This window comes from Rhinolophus sinicus, linkage group LG04 (assembly GCF_036562045.2).
Source record: "Rhinolophus sinicus isolate RSC01 linkage group LG04, ASM3656204v1, whole genome shotgun sequence".
NCBI lineage: Eukaryota > Metazoa > Chordata > Mammalia > Chiroptera > Rhinolophidae > Rhinolophus > Rhinolophus sinicus.
In genome coordinates, this window is record NC_133754.1 from 118042675 (window position 1) to 118067446 (window position 24772).

The following is a 24772-nucleotide window of genomic DNA, read 5'->3' on the forward strand; positions in this document are numbered from 1 at the left end:
CCAGACAAAAAGGCCTTTGGGACTAATATAATGGTATGATTCGGAACTTAATTACGCATAATTTGGTTTCCATCGTCCTTAAGCCTTAGCCAGGATTGGAAGACACAGGCATTCTGTGACATTTGAAAGCTCTAATCAGGTAACAAACAGACTAACCTCCTGAACAACCCGCTACATAAATGAGGACAATTTCACTACTTGTGACATTTAGCAGTTTTTATGTCTCCGTCACCAGCAGGATTCCTGCCCTTATTGTTTAAATTTAACTTGTGATCTCATACTCCATTTATATTGAATGAAAATTATATCCTCTAATAGTTGAAAGTGCCCTCACACAGATTAAAAGCCTCCATAATTTAGGGTTGGTGGGAGTGATAACAGGGTGTCACAAAGTAGTTCATAAAATAAAAGTAAATATGTGATAAAAGATTATATTGGCAAAAAAGAATTTTTTACAGTTTTTTTTACAGTTTTGCGAAGTTTGTAGAAAGCTCAAAGTCCCCAACAATGTGTATGAACACAGGGTGTGACTTTTCATCATCACAATCTCAGACTCTTTAGGTTTCAAGTACAAGTCCAAACCATGCTGCCTTACCTTATTTTGTCTTTCAGAGACTGGCTTGAAGGGGCCATGTGCTTTTAACTGAATTAATTTCTAAATCTAATTTCTGTATAACCTTCTGACAGATTATGATGTGCTATATTATAGACTTTACATGAGAAGAAGCAGGAATAGATTATGAAGAGTGTAAGGGAGTAACTTAAAATGTCAACTTAATTCTAGTTGATTTGGAAAATATTTTGCTATGTCAGCTTACTGGTTCAATGAAAATATATTTGACATTCATCATGACTGTTCATAAGCACAAGTGCAGGAAAACATGAATTTTCCCTTTTACGGAAATGGGTCAAGGAATAAAATCTTTGACTGTACATTGTTAAGGAGACATTACGGTCTCGTGACATTCAACCAGTCTCGTCTGATTTTCACCAACTGTGGCCAAAACAGTACCCTAAACTTAGAAACTACCTTCATTTTGCTAAATTACATTTTGGGTGTGTTGTTACCTAAGTACATGTGACAAGGATTCTTTATTACCTGTCTTCTCCAATAGATGTACACATAAGTGGATTTAGGAAATCTCACAAGTGCATGAAAGGACTTTCAAACACTTTACTCCTCCTAGAGTTTGCAAGTATAATAAGTGGGATCCTCAGTACAAATTTGAAAACACATGGAATTCATAAAGATTAGTGAACAATTGTTTATGTGAAAGAAAGGGAATCTGACAGAATCAAGTCATATGTTGGCCTGCTACAGGTCGGGCACGTTATTATTCTTTCAATAAGCTCAACCATGGTGATGATGATTCTCTACACAACAGATGAAGGTCAGGTAGAGAAACTACAACAATATTCTATGAATATTATATAGTAACTATCAGTACTATTTAATAGTATCTATCTTTTAGACTCATAGTTAATAAAGTGGAACATAATGAGCTTGTTTGAAGAAAGCACTTCATTTTTTAAATTGTATGAAACTTTAAACTACTATTTAGAATGCTAATTTTCACTAAGTTTTTATTTAATTTCAAGCCATGTGTAACGCCAAAAATGACTAATTGTGAGTCTGATGCCTTTATAATACAGTTCATAATTTTGATTTTTCAGCTGTTTGAATATTCTCAAGATAACAAGTATGTCATCCTTTTGAATAGACTATTGTTTTATAAACAAAAAATATATATTTTGTTTAATTCTAAGAGCAAGTTATAATTGATGAAAACAAATACTATTGCATATATTATTACCTGTCATTGTACTATTTGTTTCCTTGGAAATTATAAAATAAAACCAAGGAGTTAAGGATGATAAATAAATAATATAATAGTTTCAAGAATTATGATTGGATTTTTTCAAAGAAAAAGGCAAAATATTTTAATGTCTCTTCAAATGTAAAAATAGTATTATTAACAATCATGTATTAAATTAGCCCGATTTATATTAAATATTAGCACTGAGACATAGATAAAATGGTGAAAATTCATGGTATCTACTTTCAAGGAGTTTTCAGTTTAGTAAAGGAGAATAGAAGAGACTTAAAATGGAACAAGATAACTTATAAAGTAGAGTAATATACAGTGAGGCACGGAAGAAAAAAACATGAGAGATTTTCCTGGTAAATTTGGAGAAGGCTTACCAAAGGAAATGAATGGCATTTGTACATACAGAGGCAGTGTGCTTTACGATTACAAACCTGGATTCCAGTTCTTGAACACCTAGGTTGCAGTTCCAGCTCTGCCACTTCTTAGCTTTGCGATGTCAAGTAACTTAATCTTTCTGTCACTCAGAAACTCAGATGATAGTAATAGCACCTTCCTCATGGGCTTTGCAGGATTAAATGAATCGATTCACATAAAATACTTAGGAAGGTAGTTGACACATAGTGCTATTTAAGTGTTTGATAATAATACTTGAAGGATGGGGAATAGTTTGTTGTGTGGATAAATGTGGAAAGAATATTCCAAAGAAAGGCAATCCTATAAGCAAAGGTGAAGGGTTAGGAGGTTGATTATGAAGAATCTTTAATCCATGTAAATGTTTGAGGTTTTTATCTTATGGGTGTTTTTTTCCAGGAATTATTGAGATTTTTTTTTTTTTTTTTTTTTTTTGGTCAGAAAACATGCAAGTTAAGAAGCTCATCTTGGGACCATTTTGAAGCTAAAATTGGGGGATGTTTAGATTTTAGGTAGGGACACCAATTAGGAAACTGTCGTGATAGAACAATGTGTCTTTTACTGTAATACATTTTTTTTAACTTAAATATTCCTCATATTTTTTTATCACACCTCATACATTGATTACTCGGTTTTCACTTAAATCAAATAACTTCGATAGCCAAAAAGAGACTGCTCATGTGAGTTTTGTTGTTGTTGTTGTTATTTTGTTTTTTAACTATAATGACATTAAGAGATACATAGTCCTGCCAATCAGAAAATTTGAATTCAGTCTTGGCCTTTCCACTCATAAACTAAACTCTGAGTCTGTTTTTTCCTGGGTAAAATACATCCATTAAAAAGGCTATCTTTGAGGATAGTGAAAAATCCAATAAGAAAATGGTTATGATGTTGGAAAATTAAGTGCTATTAGACAAAGAATTATTGCTAATTTGATTACTTGAAAATATTAGATATTGGATGAACATTAACAACTACCAAAATGCTTTCCAGAAGTGGGCTCCATAAGCTTTTCACTAAGAATGGGAACCTGTGCTTACTCTCCTTTTAGAATTTTAAATAAGCAATGAATTATTAGGAAATCAAATATCAGTCCAGATGACTGACAAGTAGGAGACTAACCAATAATCACTTTTAGAACTTTTGTCCCTAGTATGTAGATATCTAAATGTCACATTTGACTGAATCCTTCATTTAGTTACCATTTATAAGATAAATGCTGCCACTGCTGCTGCTTTTTTAATCAAGTTTTTGAAAGGAAGTTGTAAAGGAAGATGGGTAGTCCAGGTCTCTAGCTTGAGCTTCTGAGGGGATTATTCACCGTCTATTTAGGAACAGAATAACTCAAATTGGGACCTAGGATTTCTTGATCAGAGCACACATGCAGCACTATTTTCTTTTCATTTGCTTTTGATGCTGTGAGACTTGTTAGAAACGTGTGCTTGCTATATTTCCATCTAACTGAGCCCTGCCATCACTGGCGTGTGGGGCCTGAGAGCTGGACCAGTTGGAGTTTGACAACTGCTCCCTGTCAAGTCAATTGGCAAAAGGCAAGATGAACCTGATCCCAGGTCATGCAAATACAGTGTCTTCCCATGGATGCTAATGTCAGTGTGCCCTTTGCCACATCACTCAAGTTTCTCTGACCTCTCTCATTCCTTTTTTATTCATTGTATCGAGAGTTACATTGAATATCTATCCAGCAAAGTTCTGGTGTCTCAAGCCACTAACATTCTAAAGAAAATACAGTCTGTATTCTGAATGTCTAGTAAAGAAGGTTCTGAAGAAGTGACAGGATAACATAGCAATTAAGAGCACAGACCTAGGAATAAGACCCCCTAAACTTTGTTATTCCATGTTGAAGTATCTGGGGATGGTGGAGACCACTGAGAAAAAGACCGATTTATCTTCTCACTGCCTTGCTTTCCTCATGTGTGAAGTATGGTTAATAGTATTTGCCTCCACATTAGGTAATAATGCATGCAAGCGTATTTTTTTTTAAAGTAAGAAGATCTAAAACATCCTCTGCAATATCATTTTGAAGACGTTTAGACTTGACATAGTATGTTAGGCAAAATTCTAGATCAAATTATTAATTTGTACATTGTTCAATTTATGAAATTGTGAAGGCAAGTTTTGGAAAATAACTTAGTACTGTGAATGGCATATTTATTAATATTTAGGCATGTTTAGTCTTTCGTCTTTAAGAGGTAACGTCCTTGAAAAACACCTCTTGTAAAGAAATATGTGCTAGGAAGCTTGGTTTCTAGACTAAAGTAATTTACACAATGATACATCTTACTTAATGTGTCTTGTGGGCTGCTTACTGAAAATCTATACAATTATTAAAGTGATGAAATGCTTTAGCCATACTGCAGTTACCTTAGCAACTTGTTGCAACGTGGGATGTAAATAACTGCCTATTTCATATTCTAAACCAATTTAAAAAAAAAGCATGTCATACAGGCTACTTTAAAATGACTTGAAGAACCCATATTTTGGTATTCTACCTTCATAACAGCAATATTAATTTAGCTGTAAAATATTGTTGTTATGGTAATTTTATAGTTACCTTATCTAACAAGTAATGTTTCTAACTCATTTACTTTTTAATAAAATGAACTATTCTTTTATATAGTTATTTGTTAAAAAATAATATTAAGCAATTTGCTCTATCAAGGCACTGTTCTATGAGAAATTAATAAAGTGGTGACAAAACAAAATCCCTGTCCTTTGGAACTTAGATGCCATTGGGGGAAGTAGACCAAAAATATTCCAAATACAGATAAAAAAATTAAAGCAATATAAAATGATAAAAGATGATCTGGGCTTGGAAGTGGGAAATGTCAGGAGGGCTATAAGGGGGCAAATTTACTATTTAGAGAGTGGGTCAGAAATGTAGAGATGACATTTGAGCATAGATCTGAGTGAAATGAATAGCCATGAGACCATCTGGGGGAAAGTATTCCAGGCAGAAGAATAAGAACATAATAAGATCAGGAACAAAATGGAGGCCAGGATAGCTGGAGGTTAGTATAAACTGGATAGAATAGCACAATCTGATTTAGAGTTTTTCAACATTAGTTTGGTTGTCCTATGTAAAATAAATAAACAAACAATGGAGTGGGGTGGAGAGCAGTGAAGGAAGCAGAGGCAAGACTGGAAACTTGAGAGCATTTAGGAAGAAACTGCTAGACTCTAAAGAGAAATAATAGTAATATAGTTCAGGGTCATAATAAAAATAATGATAATTAGCTTTTTTTAAATTAAAATTCATTGGGGTGACAATGGTTAGTAAAATTACATAGGTTTCAAGTGTAAAACTCTCTAATACATCATTTATATATCACATTGTGGGCTCACCACCCAGAGTCAGTTCTCCTTCCATCGCCATATATTTCATCCCTTTACCCTCATCTACCACTCCCCTCCCCCCTACCCTCTAGTTACCACTAAACTATTGTCTGTGTCTATGTGTTTTTGTTTCTTTATTTGTTTGTCTTGTTCTTTTGTTGTTTTCAGTTTTATATCTCACATAATTAGCATTTTTCAAGGTATACTTTGGGAGAAAAATTCACAGGTCTTGAGGCCTTTCCTAAATATTCACTAAGCACCTACTAAGTGGCCTTCCTTAAAGCTAGGAGCAGCAGATCACTGGAGGCTGCCTTTATAAATGGCAGTAGGTAGTGCTTCCTGGAGCAAATTTCATCAACTTGAAGACTTTGACATTGACTTCAAAGGTCATTTCACCCAACTTCTCAGCTGTGTAGCCTCTCCTTCCATCCTACCAACAGGTGTTCGTGCAGGCTTTTTGAATACAATTGTAAAGAGATATTTTTTTTTAATGTTAAATCTACATTTGACTACCTCCTTTTCCCTTTGAAATAGGACATAGAACACACTAGCTAATTCTCTGTAACTACCATTTCTTCTTACGATGTTTTCTTTGTTTTTGTTTTTGTTTTTATTTCGAACAGGGCTTTTAAACAGGTGTTCTGTGGACTTCTAAGGTCAAATAACTTGGGAAAATACCACCTTCAATCAATTATTGTTAAAAAGCTACCAGACACCTTAGCAAAAATTTGAGATATCCTCCAATAAGCCAACCTTTTCTATTTTGATTACCATTGTTTTCTTAAAATTTCTTCTACAGTGGAAGACTTACATTCTTTTTTTTAAAACATGGGACTCAATCATATTTCACAAAATTAGCGTATGTGTAGTTGACAATATACATCCAAAATATGGCAGATAATTTAACACAACAATTCTGATGCAGTGTGAGTAACCCTATATACTTCGTGGCTATTACTTCATGTAAACCTGAACCCATGTTCCTTTTGAAACAATGTAGGACTATGTTACATGTGTTTTAAACATATTGCATCACCAGTCATGATAAACACAGATGTGTTTATCACACAGATGTGTTTTTCACAGATGTGAAAGAGTTGCCAAAGCATTTCTTTTCTTCATATTTGATGTTTTTAACATATAGGCAGGATTTAGAATTCTTGTTAGATTTCAACTGGATTAGTGATTACCACGATCTTTCTCATTTTGCATTCTATCTTTGTTTTTATTGGCAATATTTTTGTGCCATCTATATCCTTTAATGTTTTATGTCATCTATATCCCTTACATGTTTTGATCGCAGAAAATGATGGCATTTGAATTTCAAATATGGCCAAACACAAAAATTTAAGTCAATTCACTAGAGCCTTCTCACCAGTTTGATATTAGGCTGTTAACAAAAACACTTGGAGTATAATTACTCCACCGGTTTTGAAAACAGACAAAATTTAGCCATTTTAAAGGAGGTAATTGGGATTGCTCTTTTCAAACTAAAAATACATCTTTATCATGTTTTCACCAGATATATCAGCCTCTCTCTTATTTCAAAACAGTATGTTTACTCATTCTTAGACAACATACATAGATTCTTAGTGCTCCCTATACTTTTCTAAATTTTCTTATAAATCATTAGGTATATATTTGCTGGCTTTTAGCAAAGTGACATTTACTGATTTTCTTTTTTAGTCCCTCTGATGTCCTCTATGATTTCTGAGCTTTCCAAGTAGCTCTGAAGTCACAATTACAAGTGCTTTGATAACGTAATTCAATGAATTTACAAATTTAAATCCCTTTACAACTGAAGCTGATTTTCTGCATGTTGCTATACTAAAGGTGGAAGGAACATATACAGATAAAAAGAAGTGGAAAGGCAATTAAGAGTTGGTCATATTTAAATGATTGCAAGAAGAGAACAAATAGATGGGCACTTTAACAGAAAGAAGAAACTAATTCATTTAAGAGTTTAACAGGGTCAATTATAAGCAAAATTTAGGCATATCTCAGACAAACTCTGCTAAGGTTTGGAAAAACTCTGCTCACAAAATGTTATTCTGCCTCACCCAAGGTTTATAAGATCACTAGCAGCACATTTAAATATATGATTTTTAAGCCCTGCCATTGTTTTGATCCAGCATAAGCATAATAAACAATTCTAGAGTAAGAAATTATAAAATATGTCAGTTGAAGGGAGGTCTTCCCAATCTGAATGGTATTAGACACCATTAGAAGATTTACTAACTCACAGATTGCTACATATAAATGAATGTTAGTCACCTGAGTCATGACACATAAGGGTCTTACACTCATGTGTGGCTCTGATCCTTTCTATCAGTACAGGTTAGTGATGTGATTGGATACAATAGAGGGAGTTGCGATCATGAGAAAGAATATCTATTCATATGTATACATACAAAATGTCAGCACTATATATATTAGAATGCTGAAAACAATGTTAACTGTAATATAGCAGATAAACATTCATTTGGTAAGGCAGGGAGTTATTTAAATATTCACTAAGCACCTACTAAGTGCCAATAATTTTTCTGGGAACTGGAGAAACGAATACAAATGTATGATTATCCTTGCCTTCACAAAGTTCAAGACACAATCTTGTTCTGGAGTTAGATGTCTAAGCAAGTATATTATAATAGGAGATGATAAGAACAGCAATAGATGCATGCTTAAAATATAGAGATAGCACTGGTGAACATCATCGGCTCTATCGGAAAGGCAGGAATTCTGTAAAAAAGAATATGCTGTATTTGCATTCCCATAACATTTTCAAACAAAATAAAGTCAGAATTGAACTTTTCACTGAGTAGTTTTAAAAATAGAGAATAGATATTACAAGTTATTATAGTTAAAATAAAAGGAGAATGGAAAAAAATTAATTATTTTCTTTAATAAATTAGGAAGCAATTCTTAAGAACTATGAGCCATAAGTGTTAAGGCCAGAAAAATTAGTGTTTGCTAATCTTGAATTTTCATTTAAGAGCATGGAAACTATGTGACAAATTCTCTTTCCCACTTAATTTTTTTAAAAAAATATTAGCTCTTGTTTACATCTATTATAAATTACTTCCTAAAATTTCAAGATGCTGAATAAAATAAATTAATACAAGTTCTAATATTGTCTGCATTAGGTGGCCAGAAATTTTATGAGAAGTTGGGATTTCTGATTATTAATGTAAGTATGAAACCAATAAAAGACTTGAAGTTTGGAAAAGAGACTTTAAGCACAGAAGGAAGTATAAATGTGGGTAGTAGGTATGAGATTTCCTTGAAATGTATAAACAACTGAAAGCTTTGAGAGTCGAATTCTAGTACACTATTTTTCAAACTAGCTCTCAAAAGACCTAAAGATTTAATGGCTCAGGGAAAAATATTTTAAATAGCACATGTTACAGTTTAAATCCAAATCTAAGCCCACAAATCTCCTTTATGATGCTAAGGCTAAGGTAAATAGGAAAGAATCATCAATGCTGTTTTCAAATATTGCTTTATGTGGTTGCTATACTTTTGGAGATACAATTAGCCATAATAAGCTGTAGTGGAAGCAATGTTGTCTTATGTTATAGAAGCAATAAACACATATTCTCTCCAAAGATGTTTTATTTGAGGCAAAGTGGCCATTGTATATGTTAATGGAACAGTGGCTACATTCTTAAACTATGGATGCAGCCATAGAAACGTTTAGCCCTTATACACCTTTCCTGTGGAATTGGCAATTGGCATTGATCAATTTCTATTTATCATAGCACTAGTCTTTCTTCAATCATTTCTCCAAGAAATAAAATATGCAATGCCGCAATATTTGATGTGGCATTTTATTCATGACTGATAAAACAGGTTAAGAGGCGTCCCATTCAGAAAATGTAGGCTGAATTTAGTAATTTAGTTCCTTTTTAATAAAGCTTTCATCATTTTATCAAGAGCATTTCAGGGTAATGAAGGTTTAAACAGGAAGAAGAGTAAAGGAACAGGTGAGACCAAATATAAATTAGGAGATTTTTGCTTTTGTGATGACAAAAACAAACAAAAAAAAATCAGATCTAAGAACATATAGAGAACTCTTACAACTCAGTAAGAAGAGTACAAAAAACCCACTAAAAAGTGAGTAAGAGCTGTGAATAGGCATTTCACAGAAGAGGGAATACAAATGCTAACAATTATAAGAATCATAATTGGTCTCCTAAATACAAATAAATACCACACTAAAGTAGCATTATATATCATTTTCATTGAGAAAAATAAACATCTCATAAAACCTCATATTGGAGATGCTGTATAGACACATGATATACACTGCTGTTGCAAACGTAAATTTCTGCAAACATTTTGGAAAGGAATTTGATATTCTGTTCTATTGTTGAGCAAGCATATCCTTTATGGCTCAACAATTCCACTTGTGCAACTACAGCAGGGGACATATATAAGAGGTTCATAGCAAAATTATCCACAATAGCAAAAGTCTAGAAATCACCTAAATGCCCATCATGGGAAAATAGGTAAATTGTGGTATATTCATGTAAAAGAACAGTCAAAAGAAATTAACTACAGCCAGACTGCAACATATATATGCAATATATGGAAAACATAAGCCCCCAAAGATGTAAGCATAGCATTGTGCATTTTCCCCCTATAAAACGAAAACAAACAGAATAAATTATGTTTAGAATAGAAACGGATATAGGAAAACAATATAAAAAGGAAAATTAATGATGAACCTAAAATTTAAAATGCTGTTTGGAGAAGGTAGGAGGAAAGGTGAGCTACAGGATGGGATATCACACGGTTAGATGTAAATTATTCTCAAGGTCCCAAGTTTTGCTGTAGGTAATAGATTTATGGTTGCTTATTACAGTCTTAGAAAGAAATTAAGAAATTAAATTTCTATAAAGTAGGCTATGCATAGAACAATGAGAAGGTATCCTGAACCAAAGATTAATATTAATAAAATTCTGTGAAACTGTGGTCTTGTGTACATACAAATATACAGTAATGAAAATACGGTCCCTAGGATATTGTTGATCAACTTGGGCACGAGGCTAAAAGAAGAGCTACTCTTTCTATATCTATTATTTATGCAATGGAAACCTATTCCGCATTCATTTAAAAAGATTTAAAGAAAGAATTTGTATCCTAGAAAACTAAATAAAATGCATTTGCTAAAATTTTATCATGCGCTCCTTTTTTTATCTTCCAGAAAATTATTGCTGGGCAAGTGGGTCATTGCTTTCTTGAAATTTGTCAACACAGTCAGCAAGTGAGTCTAGCACTCTGTCGCCCTGTCTCCCCACTGAGAACACTTGCGAGTTGGCACTCGTTCAGAAAGACTCACATTCATCATACTGTCAGTACACTTCTTGGAACTGAAGCTATACTTTGTCTTCCTGATGTCTGCAAAGCTTTAGAAAACCCAAAGTTAACTGGCGGAGAATTGAGGCACGTTATATAATATTCAAATTAATGGTGAATTTTTTCTTTGCTGCTTTATGTGGTGTTACTGGCTTTAAAATAAAAGTTTAGCAACAATTTCTTTAGAATTACATTCTATTAAGAGACATGCTTCCGTGGATGTAGGAATATGAAAAAAAGAAATTGGTTAGAATATTTCAGAAGCTATACATTTTCAAGGTGACAAAAGCTTACTTTTGTGCTACTTTGTAATATTATCACCTACTCTATGTGGCATTGTCACGTGAAGATGAATTATTCTAGACTTCAGATTATGCTATTCATGTAATAACACATTATTGATGAAAACAATTCAAAATCTGCTGTGCTCTTATGTGTATGCGAAACCAAAATAATACAAACCAAAATATTTGATTACGTTAATATTTGATAGTATTTAGACAAGATAAAATTTATTGAGAACACAAAAGATTTATAGTTTGAGACAAAGATATATTTATCTATCTATATATCTATATCTATCTATCATCTATCTATCTATATCTATCTATCTATCTATCTATCTATCTATCTATCTATCTATCTATCTATCTATATAGAGAGAGAGCTTTAAGGAAAATAATAAGAAGATATTTAATTATTCTGAGAAAATTAATTTAAGCTAAAAATAACCAGTGGCTGAGAATGGATAGCCTCTAACTTGAACATTCATTTTTCTCTTTAGCTTTCAGTAAATGATCTCCAATTAACATCTGGGCATGTTGCCACATGGATAAAAAATAACATTTCCCCTAGTTTGTCTTATAGTTCTGGTGACCGAGTGACTAAAGTCTGGGTGAAAACATGGTACCAAAGTATTGTATTGAACATTCTTGAAGTCGCCTTTTCACCCTCCTCCATCTTGCTCTATTTGATGACTGGGGTTTCAGCTGACTTCTTAGATTTCAAAATAACCTTGAGAATGGAAGCTACATGTGGCAGAACACCAACCACAGGGCATGTGACTATGCTACAATGGAGCAAGCACACAAACCCTGATTGCTCACACCCAGACTTCTTTCCTACAGGAGAAATAAAGTACTATACTGTTCAAGCAACGGTGTTATTCACAATTGAGCCTAACCCTTACTAATATGACCCAAAGATGATAGGTTATGCATCCCCAATATAATCAAGACCAATATAATCTCTATATTCATCTCAGAATTCAAAACTCTTTACAATCCCTTTCAAGTGTTGTTTTGAAAACACTTCTGACTATACTCTTCCACTAATTGTCTTGTCCAAACTTTGTTTTATTTTGCTTCCTGTACATGAATACTCTTTTCACGGTCTCACCATATCTTGGTTCATTTTATCTTTATTCATTTTCTTTATCCCTCCATTCAACTTCATATTCTCAAATACAACATCCTGGAGAAACTAGCTCCAACCTTTAAAAATCCTTTTTTTGATCTTCCAGTTTAGGGAATCTCATTCCTCCAAATTCGTAGAATCTTTTTTTTTTTTAATTAAATTTTACCGGGGTGACAATTGTTAGTAAATTATGCACCCTAGTGTACAATTATGCACCCTTTTTGTAATCAAACATTTATACATTTATAACTGCATACTGCCTGAAAACATATCTTACATTGATTTCTTAAATTCTCTTGTATTTGTCACTATAACTATGCTTAAATCATCCCCTGTAACTATCCACTAGCAAAAACAAATGAATAATTAAAGCAAAAAAAAAAAAAAAAAAAGCTATCCTTCCTTTGTTTCCTTTCTTGGAAAAGGGTACTATCATTTGGTCTTACACGTCTCCCTCCTGACTGCCACTCACATCAGATCAATCCCTACATCCTCTTAGTTTACCTTCTTTATCTCTCTGCAATCTCTACACTTTTTTCCATATCAATTTTCACTGCCCTAGTTCAGGCCACATCTTTAATTGCTAACTGGCCCAGTCTGCCCTCCTTTAGTCTTCTTCCTCTAAAGTAATTTTAGGAGAATTAGCTTATTAATGTTATCTCAAACTTTTCCAAACAATTTGTCCAAGCTTTTTGCAATAAACTTTTTTTGCAAGCTAAGTGTAGCGGGCGAGTCCCATCAATAGCTTCCAGCTGATTTCTCCAATCCCATCTCTTAGTTGATCTTCCCTTCTGTATTGCATTAGATTGCTAGAGCTTCCATAACAAAATACCACAGACTGGGTGGATTAAACAACAGAAATGTATTTTCTCATAGTTCTTGAAGGTAAAAGTCCAGGATCAAGGTGTCAGTGGTTTCTCCTGAGATTGCTTTCCTTGGTTTGCAGATGGCTGCAATCTTGCCATCATCCTTTTGTGCATAATAGCCCCTGATATCTGTCTGTCCTAATCTCTTCTTATAAGGGCACCAGTCAGGCTAGATGAGGGTCCACCCTAATGGCTTCATTTTAACTTACTCTTGTCTTCAAATACAGTCACTGTTTGAGATACTGGGGGGCAGTTGTTTCTTAAACTTTAGTTTAAATGCCTGTCTGCAGTTATTCCAAAGGTAACAAACTCTCTATCCCTTTCTTCTTTTCTCCTTTTCCAGGTCTTTCTTGCCACCATCCCATTTTTGAAAACTGCATAGGTTTCTGCCTCCCTGTTTGCATTCAGGCTACTGCTAACTTAGCCTTCGTGTTTCTGCTTAGAATGTATCCCTCTATGTAGTAGTCTCAGAATTTCCCTTCCTAAACTTTTCCCCTTGTTTTTATTGTCCCCTAAAGTCATTTACAGAAACCTCCTGTGTATTCCTGTGGAAACTTTGGTTATCCTTGGAAGAGTTAAAACAACTTGCAAGTCTCAGGGGCTCTAACCCAGGGGATCTAACCCCAGAGTCTGTAGACTAATCATTACATAGTGATTCATGAATCTCCAGATAAATTGTTTGTAAGATGACTATTTTCAACAAGGTGAATTTCAAACTCCTTAGCCTGGTATATGAGCCCCATCACTGGGTGGCTCCTAGATGACAACTCTGTCTCATCCTTCAACTCCCATTCTAAGCACTACTTTATGTTTAGGATTTAAGGAAAAGGGAAATTTGAATCAGAGTAAAAAACTTTCTATAGGTTGTTTCCTTTTTCTAATGTGCATTAGAGTATGCCATTTTGAAATTTTGTGATTGCTTTAGCAATCCACTGGCTGACAGACTGAGACAATGAAACCCCCCAAAAACAAAACAAAACAAAAAAAAAAACAAAAAAAAAACAAGCACCACTACTTTTGTGTAAGAAATAAAATGAGCCAAAGTTGTTATAAAAAGAAGAAAGCATTTCTTTTTTCTCATCACATCACCTTGTCTGATTTCCACCCTTTTCCAGAAAAATCATGAGGGTACCTTCTTATCTTAGCAGGATGGCAAGTAGTAAATCACCAAGTGTTAGTTTCTTCAGAAAAACATGATTTTGGATGATTTTAGAGGTGGGACATTTAGAAGGTAATTAGGTTTAGATTAGGTTATGAGGGTGGGGCACTCATGATGGGATTAGTGGCTTTATAAGATGAGAAATCTGTCTGTCTCTCTGTCTTCATGCTAACTCACCAAGAAAAGGCTATATAAGAATGTAACAGAGAAGGGGGCAGTGTGCAAGCCAAGAAGAAAGCTCTCACCAGGAACCAAATCAGCTGGCACCTTGATCTCGGAATTTACAGCCTTCAGAACTATGAGAAATACATTTCTGCTGTTTAAGCCACCCGGTCTGTGGTATTTTATTATGGCAACCAAGGCTGACTAACACATTACCCTTAACTTCTTTACCTGAAGGTCTTTCTCTGGGAAAGGGAGTGAATGAGTCACATGCCTGGTTGTTTAACACCTTCCACTTACCATTAAAAAAAAATAATAAGTCATGGAGGATACACATTTGTTATATTCTTATTCCTATGCAATCCTTCAAAAGCTTTTTTTTTTCCTTTTGATCGGTAAAATTGCACATGATTACAAAATCAAAAGAACATACAAAGTCTCACCTCAACACTTAACACAATCTGCCCACTTACCTCTCAATCTTAACCACTTTTATCAGTCGCTGGTGTTTTCTCACTGCACCTTGTTATTTTCTCCTAAAAATATTGTGGGGAACTTTCCATATCAGTATGAAGAGAAAGTCCTCATTCTTTTCCGTAGTAATATAGTCTCTAATGGTGTGGGCATGCTGTATCTATACCATAATGATACAAGGTTTGAAAGAATGTTTTGTAATGTGAACCCCTGGAAATGACAACTACATCTCTGTGACATGTCCCCATGCCATTCTATATACAGTGCCCTCTGTGTTCCCAGGCTCTTATTTTTTTCTTTTTTAATTGGGATAATTACACTTAACATGAGATAGACTCTCTAGACAAATTTTCAAGTGTACACCACAGTATAGTTAACTATGAGCACAGTGTACATACAACGGATCTCTAGAACTTACTCATATTGTATAACTGAAACTTTACAATAGCATTCACTTCTTTTTTAACATAAGGATATCAATATGGAAATAAACAATGAAAAGTTTTCTATAACTATAGAAATTCATGGTGGCCTGACCCCCTTCCCTTCAAGGAAACTGATAATTTCAGAATTCAGCATTCTAATGGTAATATTGCCTAGAAGGCAGTATCATATTTTAACGTAAGAGAACTATACTGTACCAACATTTCTACCCTTGAATCAATATTGATTAGATTGCATAAGAGCGAAAGAACATATTCCAAATTTGATATTTTCTTTTATTCAGTATTAATTATATGTAAATTCCCTTTAACTCTGAATAATTGAAAATGTGGTGCCTGCCTATTTGAATAGAGCAAAGTGGTTAACAGTGCAGGCTTCAGAGTCAGGCAGTCATAGGTTCTAATCTCAACTCATGTGACAAAATAGCTTTGTGATCTTGGGTAAATTTGTATAAGCATTAATTTCCCTATAATTTGAGGATATAGATTTTAAATCAGTGGGTTGTAAAGAGGATCAACAGAAAATGTACATAGAGATCACATCTCATAGTAGTTACTAAATAAAATGGAGCTTTCATCATCATCATTATTATATGCATCTATTCTGTGATAGATTCTGTATTAGATGTTGGGAAACAGCAATGTATATGACACCATCCTTGCTCTCAGAGGTCTTAGTGCAGTGGAAAAGGCATACCAATAAACAAAGAATAACTGTAATAATAAAGCAACATACCAGTAGATTAAATGCTTCCTTCAGGGAAGAAGAGAGTGTTCTGAATATACATTTCATACAACAATTATCTTGAAGAGAAACAAGGTTCTAAAGAGACAAGAGTATCCATTGGAAGAGACACCATATATACCAACTTGGATTTTCATTTGTCAAAGAATATAGAGAAATATACAACACTGGAAAAATGCAGCAGTTATTTTAACTTGGGGGAGGGTAGGTTTGGAAGGCTCTTGGATCTGGCAGTACCTTTGAATCTCAATAATTTCTCCTCCATAACATAGATAGATGAAGGGTATAGGAAATAGGGTAGATCTGCTGACCTTGAAGAGATTTGATTCTCTCCTTTATTATCAACTGTTTTTCTCCATAAAAGCAAAGTGTGAAAAGTGGGAGGGACAGGGTGATTCCTACCTTTCCCCCTTTTTTTGTATAACAAATAAGAAATGTGAATTCAGTTTGCAACAATCAAACATCACTGAGGAAACCGATTTTTTTCCGGAAGAGTGAGAAAGGAATGCTTCTTGAAGAGGGTCCATAAATCCACAGGCTTTTTACTTTGTTGAAGGTGTTCAAATGTCAAAAATGTTGTACCCCTGATTACCACTGCTGCCGACATATCTTGTAAGCCAAAAAAACTGAGGGAAATGAAAAGACTCCTCTGTGGCTGGTACATGACTCCACAATATTTCCCAGAACTGTAAGTCACATTTTAGGTATTAAATGTGTAAATGACCCATTTATTTATTCTAAAGTAAGGTATTAGTAGCAGATAGTGGCCTGCACCTTAGCAGCAACCATGACACAATTTCAAGTCAGAACCTTTTTGGAGAGGAGTCACTTCTGAATTCTGAGTTTTCTTTCGCCAAGCAAGTCTCTTGATTATAGTTCTGTAACTCTTGTCCAATAGCCTGCCGCAATATTTTACTATTAATTCATAGGTTTATGTAATCAGAAATCCTAAATTAGATGGCCTTTGTTGGAGATAATTTATTATAATTCTTATTGCCACTTCACTTCAATATAAGGCACAGTTGCTTATTAATTAGGAATAAGGATGAGAACACAAAGAAGCATCAAACCTTGTGGCAAGCAGACAACTTACAGATTTATATCAGGTTCTAAAACACTGCGAACGTCCTCTACCTGAAACGGTGTAAAAAGTCAGTATCCGAGACACTTCTTGGGATATTAAACCTAAAAAGTCGCTGCTGGCAAATTCATACACGCAGAGATCAAATGCCTCTTTATCCATTAGCACGTCACCACCAAATTCATTGTCCACTTCACGGAGGCTCCGCGGTTTAGCTTTAAGTCCTTCGCTTTACTGCATCAGAAGGAAAGCTTCGGGTTCTCGTCCGCGCACTCCGAATCCCAGGTGCGGATCTGTGAGTCGAAGCCTTATGTACCTACGCAAGTTAGCGGGCTGTTGCCAGAGGTCCCCTAAGCCTTGAGCGATGCATCACCCCCTGAAAACCCGAAGTCCCTCTTGGTCTCTGCTTCCTCCAGAGTCGTTTCACTCCGAATTCAATGCAGGTTCATCCCTGCTACTCGATATTTGTCTTGTAGCCACCGGCCCGCAGATCCCGGTCGCTGGCAATGCTCACCTTCGAAGGCTCTGGAGAGATTTCTGCGCTGTGAGAAGCGCTACTAGAGTTCTTATCAACACGTTTCATCTTTTGCACCGAATCATTTTATTGTTTCACTTTTGCGCTTCGGGGCTCCACGTTCAGCGTTTACCTACTGTCTTCCCGGCAAAGTCTACCACTTTTCAACTTGAAGCGGACTCCCGGAGCGTGTCATGAGCCCCTGGTTCCAGCGACCTAGATGGAGACCGTGGCGGAGCGCCGCGCCCAGCGCCAGAGCAAAGGCACCCCGCACTCACCCCACGCTGCGCAACTTTTTGTTTTCTTCCCGCAGGTCCCAAGCTGTGGAGGTTCGCAAAGCCCCGAGTGAAAACAGAAACAAAAACCCGCAGCAATCCTCAGCCAGCCTTGGGAAGGCAGAGGAACACTCTGCTGGTTAATTGTCAGCAAGCAAACTCGCAGAGCACAAAGGCGAACCATGGTCAAAAACCAGAGGACAAAAGTTTACTTTCGGTGAGCAATTCCAGCAGTCCCATACGGGAAAGGCAGACTCCCAGTGGGAGGCTCTTTTCGTGGGAGTTGTGAATGGGCCTTGGACGCTTCTGGGAAAGAAGTCTCTCCGGCTTGGTAATTCTTCCTGGCTGTGGAGGGAAGAGGAAGAAGTTGGGACAGCAGCTAGCCAGAGACCTGAACAACTACTCCTGGTGCAAAACCTTGGAAATGGCTGCTGAAGGCGTTGGGTCTCCACACTTCTAATCCCTCCCCTTTCTCCAGTTGAGTCTTTCACCTAATACCGTCCAGTTTACAGTATAAGCGTAGACCCCAAATTAGTCCAGTTCCAAAAGCTGGGCGTCACAAATTCCTAGCCAGCTCCTTTCGAGAAGATCTACACGAGCTTTAGGGGCTCCTTGGGGAAATGTTACATGAGGGAGTGGGCAGGAAAGGCAGGATGAGAGGGAGTTTTGTCCAGGGTACGATATACAGGCTCCTCTATTCGAAGGATTTTGGGGAGCCCCTCCGAGCTTCGCCGCTCCCTGCAGCAGCCACTTCAATGCTCCACGAGAGGAGAGGCGGAGGTGGCCCCGGAGGTGGTGACAGGGTTAATCTTTAGTCCCGCGACCTCCTTCAGGGTGCCGGGAGAGTAACTGGATTCTTGGAAGGAGCCGAGAAGCTGCGATCCCAGAGAGGGCAGGGACCTAGGAGGTGGCCAAAGGGACTTGAGGACTTGCAGTGTGGAACTGCCTGCCAGCAGCATTCCGCTAACTAGTGAGGAATGATTGAGTCTTCCGGTCATCTTCATCCTTGGAAACCCTGCCCCTAATTGCGCCTCCCGACCTCTTGCTCTCCCCTAGCCTGGGGCGGCCGCCTTGGGGTTGGGCGTGCGCGTATCGCTGCGCGCGCGTGTGTGCGCAGCCCGTGCGCTGAGCCGGCCGCCGGGACACAGCCGTCCGCGGCCCGCCGCCTGCCTGGTGTCGCTCCTCCTTGCAGCCACATCCTAGAAGCCTCTTCACCTGCCGTTCGCCGCCCGGCGCCCAGCGCTCGCATAGCCCCGCTCCGCCGCCGCTGCTTCAGCTCAAAGTTTCAGCGCAGACACCTTGGCGAAGGAAGGGCTGCCCAGGGAGATGGGTTTCTGACGCTGGCTTTGGAGTGTTTTTTCTCACAGCACCTCTCCGCCTTGTCCCCGCCTAATCCCAGCAGAGTAGAAGATTTTCCAAATTAAGAGGAGAGAAGGGGTGGGGTATCATTAAGAGAAAGACAGAGGAGCGGCCACAACTGAGAATATCCATTTCTTTCCTGCCTGATGCTCGGGAATTGACTGATGGGCCTTTGGGGTTAAATAAAATTAAATAGAAAGCCAAGTTGACCGAGGAGGGGCTGGGAGACTTCCGGGTGCCAGTAAGGTTGTCCCCGTCTCCGTTTCCACCGGCGTGAAGATTTGGAGGCGCCTGCAGTTCGAGGGCTTTTAACCACCATCCTGATCTCTTTGGAAGGAAAAGCCGGCAGAGCAGAGGGAGGGGGCGAGTCAAGGAAAAACCTCTGGACTTGTGAGCGTCGCAGCCTTGGCTTTGGATTTTAAGGACAGGAAAGAGAATTCACAGCGTATCAAGGTAAGCAGCAAAACCGCCGCCTGAATGCCAGGAAGAATAACTTCAATAGATGTTGGGGAGGAGGTGTGTGCAGGGGGGTTAAGGCAAGTTAGGATGATGTCTCTGGGCGTTGCCATGAGATTGCACACCCCCAGTGAAAGGCTTGGGGAAGGCTAGTCCGGTAGCGGCGGGTGCCGCCGGTGCTCCCACGGGAGGCAGCAAGCCGGTGCATGTGTCCTGACCTTACACTTTTTGGAACCTATTGGAAATAGATATCGAGCTGAGCGGTCTGTCCAGGCTGATTTACAGCGTGCATTTGTGTGTGTGTGTGTGTGTGTGTGTGTGTGTGTGTGTGTGTGTTTCCGGCCAGATTTTTTTTTTTATTAGCACCGCAGACCCACCCCCTCGTTGCCGTAGAGCTCTGTGGGCACCGGTCAGAGCCGCTAGGACGCGGTGGCAGGTGAGCCTAGCGCAGGTGGGCAGGTGGGCAGGTGGGGGTGGCGGCTGCATCCGGTCGGCGGATTGAGGGGCGCGCGAAGCCCACGCCACCGCCTGGCTGGCTCCCTGAAGCCGGCGTCCGAGCCCGGCGCCGCAGGTCTGCTGCGGTTCCCTTCGCCTCCGCTAGAGGCTCCCAGCGGGCGCCGCGGAGCCGGTGGGTGTGGGGGCGCCGGGAGGCGGAGGGCGAGCGCGGGGAGCTAGCGTGCCCGCGGGGTGGCGGAGCGGGCGCGGCAGAGGGAGGCGAGCCCGTCTGGGGCGGGGGACCTGATCCAGAGTCCCGGCGCGCCTGCTGGCTGTAACCAGAGCTGCGGGGACGCGGGTCCGAATTCGGGCTGAGCTTGGGAAAGCTGTGCCTTGAGCCGGAGCCACTTCTGGGACCCGATCCTGGCCCGCGCCCTGAGGGCAGTCCCGGGAGGTAATGTCCTCTTTCTCCACTCTCTTCTCCCCCTCCCGCCGGTTCTTGATAAATTCTCTGACAAATACCCCAGGTGGGAAGGAGTGAAGGGTGCGGGTTTGTGGGGTCTTTATCTAAAGGTGCCTTTCAGTCTTGCTTGGTGGAGCTTAGTGGAATGTGTATTCGAACTAATCCCTTATATCCCCCGCCTCCACTGAATATCTGCCTGCTTTGAGGGAAGTTTTCTGCCGAGTGTGCCTGATGGCTGGTCTTTGGGCTAGGCTGCTCCGAGGTGAGCGAGGGGACCTGCTGTGCTCCCCCCGAGCCGCAGTGGACTGGAGTGCGCGACTCCAGGGGTGGGGTGTGGTGGAGAAAAGATTACCACACCCTCTTCTTTTCCTCCCCTTTTCTTTTCACCTGGTGGTGAAGTCTCACCATCTAGCATTTTACTGATTTCCTTTCCCAAGGGATTGTCTCTGAGAATAGAGCAAAGCTGCTGAAAGACTTGGAGAGAGAGATAAAGATGGGAAGGGAAGTCATTGCCAGAACATTAGGGGAGGAAGGAGGTGAAGTTAAGCTTTCGTTTAGGGGGGCGGGAGGGGTGCTGGGGAGTAGCCTTGGAGTTCCTATGATTTGATGAAGTCTGATTCATTCCACATTTCACACCGTCTTTATCATAATCCTTGCTCAAGCCACTAACACAAATCATTTCTGCTAGGTTTTGCTTTGGGCATGGTGGGCACTGAATATGTTTGATGATTGTGTCTAAGCCAAATAAATAAATAAATAAATAAATACATAAATAAAAAAGTGAGTATTGTATGTGCTTGGCATGATTACACCATGTCTATCAAGAAGCTGGCAATATATGTATTTTTTTTTTTTTTTTTTTTAGTGTGCTGTGTTGTGTTTGTGCCATATATGGTCATTTTACACTCAGTATTGCAATTTTAGAGTCCTCTAAAGGTGGCTGTTAACAAACAGGACTGGTGATATTAAACCTCTTGCAGAATAATATGAAGGAAGACAGAAAATGTGATGGGGTGTTGAATATTCTAGGAATACTAAATAAAAGCTGAGATGCAGCCTTTGGGAACTATTGGGTCACATACTGAGAGTGAAAAATAGTCTTCAGATATGAGAAGTGGTGGTTAACATTTTAAAAGAAGGGGATGTTCTTCAGTGCACTATCCTCATCATCCAGTAGCCTGCATACTTCCAGTACAATAAGAGTGTGAGGCAGAAAAAAATGAAGCACTTCCTGCTGAAAACCAGTAAAATGTTCCCTGAGGTGCTGTCAGGTATTTACCTTAAGAATTTAAATGGAATGGATTGTCTCTTGATGACTGAAGTGGTTCTGGTTATCATTTATATGTAGGGCATCTATTATTTTTGATGAAGGTAAATATGTAACTTAATGTTATATAATACGTGTAACTGAGTGGGATTGGAAACAGGCCGATTTACTGATGTATTTCATTCCAGAATGACACATAGCATGATTCCCAGGAAGATTTATATAAAGTTTGTCATTCAAGTATTACATTGGATAGAGCTCTGTGGAGAAGGCAAGAATACATATCCTGCTGAAATCTCAAAAAGGATGGCTTATATTCTTAACATATACTGTTTTAGAAATGTTATTATGTGACAAAATGTTACTCATCTAAATATAGTTATCTGCATGTATAAGCACAAATTATTTATTTGTTGAAATGAATTAACCAAGACAAATACATATTAAAGGCTCATTTTTTTTTTTTTTTCTGAAAGACACCTCTGAAACCAGAGGAAGATCTGCTAGTATTAAGAATCTGTATATATGATGTGTAAGAGATACTGTGTTTCCTGGCATTTGATTGAATCAAACTAGTGAGGCTGGTTTTTAACCTGAAATTCAGTTTAGGACTCCATCTCTAAAGATTATTTTTTTCTTTTTTCTTTTCCCTCTAATAAGTGTGATTTTAAAAGAGGCCAAACACTGAAGTGCCATGGACCTGAAAACTGTTTGATTCCTCTGAAACTTCCTGTCAAGAATAAGAAGTGATAGGATGTTGTCACAAATTAATTGGCTTGATACTTCAATTAAAAATGATTCTTATCTGGCTCTGGTAGTCATTATGGTTGATTTCATTTGGTCCCTAGATATTCTGTGAAAGGACTCTAGGTGGAAATGTTTTCCTGTAGTACAAGGAGAGGAGGTCACTACATGCAAAATGGCTTGTCAGTTATCGATTCTGATTCTCCAATTTGGTTGCATTTTATTCATAGGCAGAATGAAAATTGAAAAAAGAATCAGTTTTCTGAATTTACATGAGTATTTTCCTCTTTGTTGTAGCCCTCAACCTCTGGGTACTCCATTTATAATTTTGATGAGGAACTATGTCCCCAAGCCCCTTCCATTTATGGTTTAGGGGCTACTTTGGTGTTGAGAACTTTAAGAACTATTTAGTCATACAAGATCATATTTCCTGAAAGAAAATCAATTGAGCTTAAAAAAGATGTTTGACAAGGAAATGAAAGGAGAATAGGAGACAGGTTAAATACTATGCAACAGATTTACCCATTTAACTGCATGTATCTCTGATTTCTTCCTTTAGTAACCATTTTTTTATGTTTAAAAATCTTTTTCTATTATTTATTTCCATCTTTCCTTTTTTCTTCCTTCTTTTCTTCCTTCCTTCTTCCCCATCCCCTCCCTCCTTTCTCTCTCTCTCTCTCTCTCTCTCTCTCTCTCTCTCTCTCTGTTTAAATATTTCCTTCAGAAAGAAATCCATGACAAGTTTTGGTTATTTTACAATTATCAGTCCATAATTTATTTTTAAATGGTAGGTAGTCTTAAAATATTGGTTATTCCATTTATTTTAAAATTTTGTACAGAAGAAATCTATAATGTGGGGTTGATTCTTTAGGGAGTACATGTCATCAGTTGATCATTACCTCTTACATTGTGGCTGCCTGCTGTGTATTGTTGCAACTCCACTGGCTTCTGCTTTTGGAGAAGCATACGAGCATGGATAGTAGTTACTGGAGAGAGATGGACTGCCATGAAACATGGTGCATTTGTCTTTCAGTGACTTAGTTCCCTGTAGTGAATACACTCTTCATGTGCATAATGGTCAACATAATCAAATATGAAATGTTCAGATGAAGCAAATAGTTGAGCCATACTAGTGTCCAGAAGCCTCCCAAGAGAAACGAATTCAGTACCACCAGGAGGCAGCATGAATAAGTAAGAAACACTCTTACTTTGGCAAAAGAAGACTTGAATTCTACTTCTGTCTCTTATGACTACTGGTGTCACTTTTGAAAAGCTCTTGTATTTTTCTAAGGCTCAGTGTTGAATTCTGTAAAATGGGGAAATGTAATATCTACCTACTCTCTTCTTACGTTTAAAATTTTGACCACACCTAGATTTAAGCTTTGGAAAAAGAAAAAAAAAAAAACCTTTCAGGTGCCAAGTACATGTCAGGCGTTATAACCCTTGATAGAGAAGTAAATGAAATATATTTAAAGAATACTGTAAAACTTCCGTAATGGAAGAGGGAGTTTGATATGCATTTGATGAGAGGATGTTTTTTGTTTTTTTCCTGGAGTATTAACAAGTATCATGAAAGTAAGATTTAAATTAATATATACCTATATATGATGATTTTCTCAAATTGACTAATATGGTAAAAATTGTGTGAGACATAAAATATGTTCTGGCATTTGAGCTGTGTTTAGACTTGCGATGATAAAGAAGAGGAAAAAGGAAAGAGTAAATTTTTTGAATAATGAAGTTTCAGTGGAGTGCCCTTCTTCCTTTTATTGTAGCATTCTACATTTTTCTTCTTCTGGTGTATAGTTAATATGAAACAAATAGCAATCACTGTTGATTTCATTAAGTCAATTACCCAATTTCCATGAACACTTTAAAAATATTTAGCTTGCGAAAAATATTTAGCTTGATTCAATGGTTTAATTTGTGAACTTGGAAACAAAATTAATAGAATATCTTAG

General features: G+C 37.7%; 1 protein-coding gene across 4 annotated transcripts in view; it reads left to right on the plus strand.

Moving 5' to 3' along the window:
- Nucleotides 1–18867: 18867 nt before the first annotated feature.
- LINGO2 (leucine rich repeat and Ig domain containing 2) overlaps nt 18868–24772 on the plus strand; it is a 1139090-nt gene continuing 1133185 nt past the window's right edge. For 3 of the 4 annotated variants that reach the window (XM_074330289.1, XM_019736291.2, XM_019736290.2), the window contains exon 1: nt 18868–19899. The gene's annotated coding sequence lies outside the window, so the exon portion shown is untranslated. Of the gene's footprint in view, nt 19900–20557; nt 20792–24772 lie in introns of those variants that run through there. The other variant, XM_074330290.1, reaches the window with a different exon arrangement.